This window comes from Geospiza fortis, unplaced genomic scaffold (assembly GCF_000277835.1).
Source record: "Geospiza fortis unplaced genomic scaffold, GeoFor_1.0 scaffold255, whole genome shotgun sequence".
Lineage (NCBI taxonomy): Eukaryota > Metazoa > Chordata > Aves > Passeriformes > Thraupidae > Geospiza > Geospiza fortis.
Window position 1 is genome coordinate 1,042,650 of NW_005054497.1, and position 7,025 is coordinate 1,049,674.

The window sequence follows — 7,025 nt, forward strand, 5'->3', positions numbered from 1 at the left end:
TTGAGAGACTATAAACACTATGTATGGTTAGTTGTTTATGAGCAGAACAAAAACATGGAAAAGAGGAGGAGAAGATCATTAAGTGAAATGGAAACTCTCTTGGGCAAAGTTTAGTTCAAAGACAACAGTGTTTGCACACCAAGAACAACACTGTAAAGGAAAAGGACAAGGAATTGCTGGCATTGGCACCTTGCATGGATCTGGTTAAGTAAAGCATGTGTTGATCCCCTCCTGGATTTTGGTTTTTGTTTAAGATCCACCAGCAAAAGGGATTAAAATATAAAGGGCAATGTATTTATCCAATAGGACATGCACTATTGGAGGAAGCTGGAGGAAGCACACTGTAATCACTGGATAAAATGGGTCTGAAGATCTACCATTAGAGCAAAACTGCTGTTACTGCCCCCCAGAAACTCCTGCTAATAGAAAAGGTTTCCAGGCTTCCACTGTAACAGAATCTAACATGTTTTTATATATATATATATGTGTATATATATATGTATAGAAAGTATTCATGAGAAATAAGGAGATTTAAGAAGGCATAGGAAGCTTAAGCTGAAGGGAATGGATGTGTCCATCTGTATTATGCACAAAAGGAATATAATGAATTTATATTAACAGTTGGGTTAGTTGGTCTTAACAGGTGATCTTTTCAGACTTCTAGAAAGAGGTGAGCTGTTTTGGCTGTATAAAGAAGGAGAATAACAGCTGTAGCTGTGTGAGCATATTGTGTTTTTTATATATTTGGGGTCTTTTTTACTTAACACAAGATCTCTAACTCTCTGGGTCTACAGGTGCTCCTGTATCACATAAATGTAAAATACTGTCATACTGAACATCTTAATTTTACCTGGGGCTTTATAGGTTTAATTCACAAATAGGTATGGCGTCCTAGCATGCATTCATTCCTTCAGATGACAAAGTCATACAGCGACATCAGTGATGGGAAAAATATAAATTGAATGAGGGTAGAATAAGAAATGCCTTTTAATCCCATGTTAAATAATCACCATACATACATTTTCTAGCTGCTAAAGGATCAAAAGTCGGTCCTTGTCTCTATGATTTCAGTGGTGCATTTGTTTCCCTTGGTCACCACAAAAACTACCTGACAGGATCTGTTATCTGTTGTAATTACCTGGTGGTGGGAGCTTGGGTTCAGCCCCTTCACACTTACATTTAGTCAGAGTCTAAGCAGAAACCTCTGGCAAAACACTGGGAGAAAGACACAGTCTGTGTTTGAGGGTTGTAAAATTGGCTTGCTGTTGGAGTACCCTGTAATGCAGAGTCTTGGTGGATACTCGCTGGCAAGCACCATTTCCTAAAAATGTGTGGTCCCTCCATCCTCTTGGGACATGGGAAAATCTCTCCTGACAAGCCTGCCATGGTCTCAGCCCCTGCTGAGTGAGGGAGCTGCTCACCCTGCAATGCACACCATGCACACCATACACACCACGTGGGTATGTGGTCATGCTGTGGGGCAGCACAGGAGGAAAAGGGGCTTGGATTTTCACTGCCATAGCTGTATGTCCCTCACTCCAAAATTTACTCTGCTAGTTATTTTATGTGCGTGGTCATGTGCAATTCTTCAGCAAGTGTTGTGCTGGTTTTAATGGTTGAGGAATTATGTGCTGTTTTTCAGGTCATCTTTTTCTCCCTGTTGTGAAAAGTTCCAGCTTTGCATCTCTCCTCATTTTTCTCCCATGCATTCCCTACCTGGCATCTCTGTGGCCTACTTCATATAGAACAATAAGGTAGGGAAGGCAATTTAGTCTGCCAGGCAGCTTTGAGATTGCTTGTTAATACATCTGTTTAGAGCTTCTTGCAGATGTAGGGAAGCATATTGCTATTCAATATAAATACCAAGAGACACATCCGACTCACTCTCAGAGACAGCCCCATCAAATCAATTCCTGTGAAGATTTTTAGGGACAGTGAATTTTAAGAGCCAAGGCCCTTGACTATGAATGTTTTGGATGAGCCTGGAAAGCAAGCTGAACTGTTGTGTTTGGTCCAGCTGCTGGGAGGAAAGCTGTCCCTCTAGTGATCCACTGCCCCACAGTGAGAGCAGGTCTCTCTAAACTAAAGAAGAAAGGAGGAAAAAGCAAAGTTCAGCATTGCAAGTTTCCCCTTCCATATTAATTTCCCCCCTAGTTGAGCAACAGCATGGGGAGAAGCTGTGAATTTGTCCTCAGGCTACCAAACTACTCCACTTCTCCCTTTGGACCAGTTACAGCATTTATGAAGGCTGGAGTTTTATGGAAGAAAACTGTCCTGCTTCCTTAATGACAGTGATCACTGTGTCTGCTGCTTTTTAAGAAGACAATAACTTATTATGTTAAGCCTGTGGGATGTTTTTTTGGCTCGGGAGAGGTTGTACACTGCAGACATCTGACTGGTTTCTGTGGTGTCCTGCCTGGTGTCAGGAATGATGGGGATCTGCTGTTTCAGAGAGAAAAGCACTGCTGAAAGCAGATAGATCTGTCAGCATAGAAACCCTCTAAAGCAGGGCTTTAACCAGAGTCCACTGAGCAGTGCCGCTGGTTTTAATCACACTCAGAAGACTTTATCTAACGTCCTTTGAAGGAGATGACTCTTCCTACTTTAATGAATTCATGCACAGTTGTATTTGTGTGAGACTAACACAGGCCTAAAGAGTATAAAGTGAAGCAAAAAGTCACAGAGATCTCCATTACCCCTCAAATGCAGATTTACTAATAGGAATAAGTAACTCTAATATCTAAACTGTATTAGGAGCAGGGTCTATCCTTTCCTTTGTGTCTGCACAGCCCCTTCCATGGTGAGTGCCAGCCCAATGGGCAAGTGTATGTGACAGTGCTCTGATGGGGTGTCAGGACTGTAAGTAACAAGAACCAAGGGTCTGTACTCCACTCTTCTTCCAGTGCGTCTCTGTTTTCCCACCAGCCATGTCAGGAGAAACTCAAGGACTTTGATTGCTGGGTATATTCTATTTTCATTGTTATGGGAATGTGGGATTATATGTGGGAGTCTTTAAGGTAGTTTGGTGCCACTGCTTCATTTCTCCAGACAAAATGTGGAGTCCTTGAAGGAACAGGACAAAATGTTGGAGGGATTCAGAGAAGTCAGGTGACCCTCAGCTTGCTGCCTCTTGGCAGATCTTTTCCCTGGGGTGCAGTAGGTCATTGCAGTATTTTGCTGCTGCTTGGCTCTGCTTTAGGAAATCTGTATCATTTTCTTATGTAGAGTAAAGCCAGTGAAAGGTAATGGTTCATTTTTCAGTGTTTCACCATAGACAGCCTCCAGCTGAAACCAGCCTGGTAATTGGTTACGGTGCATGATGAACCAAAATTTTTGGTATCATTGCTTTCAAGAAGTTTGTGTGTCAGCAGAGCTGGAGATCATTATCTTAGGAATACTGCATCATAGTCCTGGCTGAGCATGGGCAGATGAGCCCCCCGTACTGGTCCAGCCTCACTGGGGTGAAGGTATCTATTCATCAAGGGTGGCTTGGGCTACCTGTAGCCAACCTGCACTGTAGTCATACACAGCTCCTCTCTTGAGTACCTATGGCTCCTGGAAAGAAGGTGCAGGGTATGAGTGGAACATCTGTGGAGATGCAGAGCAAGTCAGTGACCTCATGCACAGGGTAAGTGACCAAATGTACAGCATCGTTAGAGATTTAGGAAAGTCCCACATTTTACTCCAGCTGCTGCCACTCTCCTGCTAGAGTCCTGTAAGAAGCTCAGCTGTTTCCTCCCTCTTCCCATCCTTCCCCTCTTTTTTTTTTTTTTTTTGCTCATTCAGAGCAAAAGTCAGGGACCAGAATAAACAAATCTTGACCTTACCAGTGCTAATAATAATAACAGAAATGATAGGTCAGGCCAGCTGACACCGTATGTGATTTAAAGTGTGAAGTTTTTGTATGTAGGAGTTGGACTAGGAGAGGCATCCTCCTTTGAGGATATGTCTTTTTAAAATACCTGGTGCTAGAAGGAATGTGGTGTGCTCTGAAGGCAAATGCTTTGGCTGCTCTGAAACATTTTTATGAGGCCTGGGATAAATCAGCTCTGGAAAGTATGAGTTAGCAGTAATCAGAAGAGAGAGGGAGTTTTATCCAGGATGTGGGAATCACAGACTGCAGTCTTACTCATGCAGCAATAATGTGCCAAAGGAGATTTCTGTGGGTCCTACAGCATTGGTGCTTTGCTCCCTCTGCAGAGGAAAGACAGCATGTGGCCCTGGCATCATCAGGGCTTTGTGGAAGTGCTGGAGCTGCCTGTGCCTGGCAGCTGCCTCATTGAGGAGGAGGGCTCCTCTGGCTTTGGTTGAAGACTGTGAGGCTGATGCCCTGGACTCACTTGATTCGTTCCTGGAAGAGTCAATGGGGGCAGTAGCAAAGGTCAGACAGGAGTGAGGAGGAAGGAGGGACAGCAGGAGGAAAGGGGCGGTGGCAGTTGTCCAAATTCCAATTCTAAAATCAGCCCCATTCACACAAACCCCCAGATCGTTTTGTTCTTAGTATATTGTACAAATATTCAAAATTTAATGATGCTGTCTTGGCTCTGTTGGGCTATTGAGTGCCAGGACTGAAAGGTTTGGGGTATACAAGGCACCTTGATTTATGTTTTTGAAGATGTGTGGGTGCTGCCCAGCCAAGAAAAACCCACAGCCTCTTTGGGGCACCTTGTCCTTCTTGTGTCATGGAATACACATTGTTTGCACTGTTAGGAGGCCATGGCTGATGATGAGGGTGCTTTCTGCAGAAGGGAGAGACCTGTCTGTTGCTATCTGCATTGGCATCTATCATGCCTGATGTGCCAGATTTTACTGAGAGAGCCTTTCTAGAGTAGTGCAGACCTTGATGCCAGGGACTGCTGTCCAGCTTACTGCCCAAGCCATTCTCCCACTGCCCATGGAGGGTCCAGCGGTCCTTGGACTTCCACTTCCTTGGGCTTCCTCCTTCTCCAAACTTCTCACAGAAGTTTGCTCTCCAAACTGGCAGTTCCTGGTGCTTGAAGTTTTAGTGGTCTGGGTCATCTTGCCCTACAAAGCCCTGAAAGTTAGTGGGTTCAGAAATGTATGCACCTAGGAAATGTAAAAGAGCTCCAGCTGCAGCCCTGACAGCCAGCTGAAGGCTCCCATGTGCATTTGTAGCCAGCCTTGCTGAAATGCAGCCTGGACCTCTGAGAAACAGGGTGATCACATTCTTGAGGAGCTATCAAGGAAAGCAAACTGTGACAATAATGTTTGGAAAACACTACAGGATGAAAGACATGCTGCAGATTAAGTATCTAATCAATCTATGTTTCTACACTGAGTCCATCATCTCAGGGCCCATTTTTTTACAAGCTAAAAGATCAATGAATGTTTCAGGTAAATCCTTAGCCTCTTTCTATAACCCTATGGACTTTAATTTTATTTCCTTACTTGTTAGTGGCAAGCAAAGCCACATTAATTCTATGTACATGATGCTGAACCAGATTCCTGGTGAGATAAACCCCTGTGGTTTCAGTGATCCTGGCCAGCTGAGGATTTGGTCTGCCATTTAGCAAGTTTTTATGTGAAAGTATTATTTGGAAACATCCTTTGATATTTCCCCTGGTGCTGAGCATATTACATAGCAGGAGTTATCTAAAGATTACAGTTGAAGTCAGGATTTTTGTGCAATGCTTACAGCTGTCCTGTTTCTTGCACATTATAAAATGCATCTGTATCATTTTAGGTTTGGAGCAAATGTAGGCTTTATTGGAAAACATTGTCCATGCTGGAAGGGAAGCCACTGGGGACAAGGAGATTTCTGCTCATTTAACTATTTTGACATGTCAGAATCACAACTCTATCACTTTTGGCAAGCACGACTCTGACTGGTGGTGACTGGAAGTGGAACATGATAATTCTAAGGAACAGGCCTGGAACCCAACAAAATACAGGCAGGGGGGACAGGCAGCCATATGGGATAGAGAGGGATGGAGACATGGACACACTCCCTGCCAGCATGTGGGATTTTAGAGGAGGAAGACTTGATAAATTGGCTGTGGCTCCACCACTCAGGGCTGCCAGTGTCAGAATGAATGGCAAAACAAACATTTTGGCATGTGCATGTTTATTCCTGGCTGGGAAAAAGCCCACAGGGGATTTACATTTAGGTGAAGTTAATACAATTTTTTGAACATACAAACTCTGGAGCACAAATAACATCTTCAGGTATAACACAGTTACATTTGCTCAGTAGCCATCTCGTATGTAAAATGACTGAAGGATAAAGGTAAGTGACTGATACTAGTCATGCAGCATCACCTTACTCCTTCCAAAGTCCTCTGGTTTTGGTTCTTTTGGCTTTCAAAGAACACGTTTTAAGATCTTTCTTGCTAAAGACCCATAAATTACTCAAGCAAGGTCCCATGAATGTGGTTCTTTGCATGTTAAAGCGGTTGCAAAATAGGCATCTTCAGACCATAAATATGCGAGTTTAGGCTCATCTTGTCTGAATCTCAGACCACACAAGACCTAGGACATGCTGTAAAACTACCAATATTTACATTTTAAATAGACAGTCAGTAGCCACAAAGAGTACGTGGGATAACTTAAACAAGGGAGACAAACATCAGGCTCAGTCAAAATAAAGAATTAATTCCTACAAGGCTCCTTTAGTGAAATATTCAAGGACAGGAACAGAACTTAAATCTGTTCTTAGATCAAAGCTGATGCCCTCCTCTTCTGGAATTGCAAACTTTATTGCTAAAAGAAGTTTTGGAAGGTATTTATGGCACTACCTTTTGCCTGCCAGCATTATACATTGCTAACAAAGCATATGTGAGATGGACTAAACTTTGAAGGAGTTGTAAGTAAATGAGGAATTTTAATTGGATGTATATTTTTCTTGTTTGATTCAGTGGCAATACATATGTGATCTGGCAGTTCAACATCTTTATCTGTGAGCTGAAGTAAAACCATAATCTGGAGATAAGGCAAAGACTACCTGAATGGCAAAAGTCAGGATGACTAAGCAGTGATATATATAAACTGGTCTGAATGACTTGGTA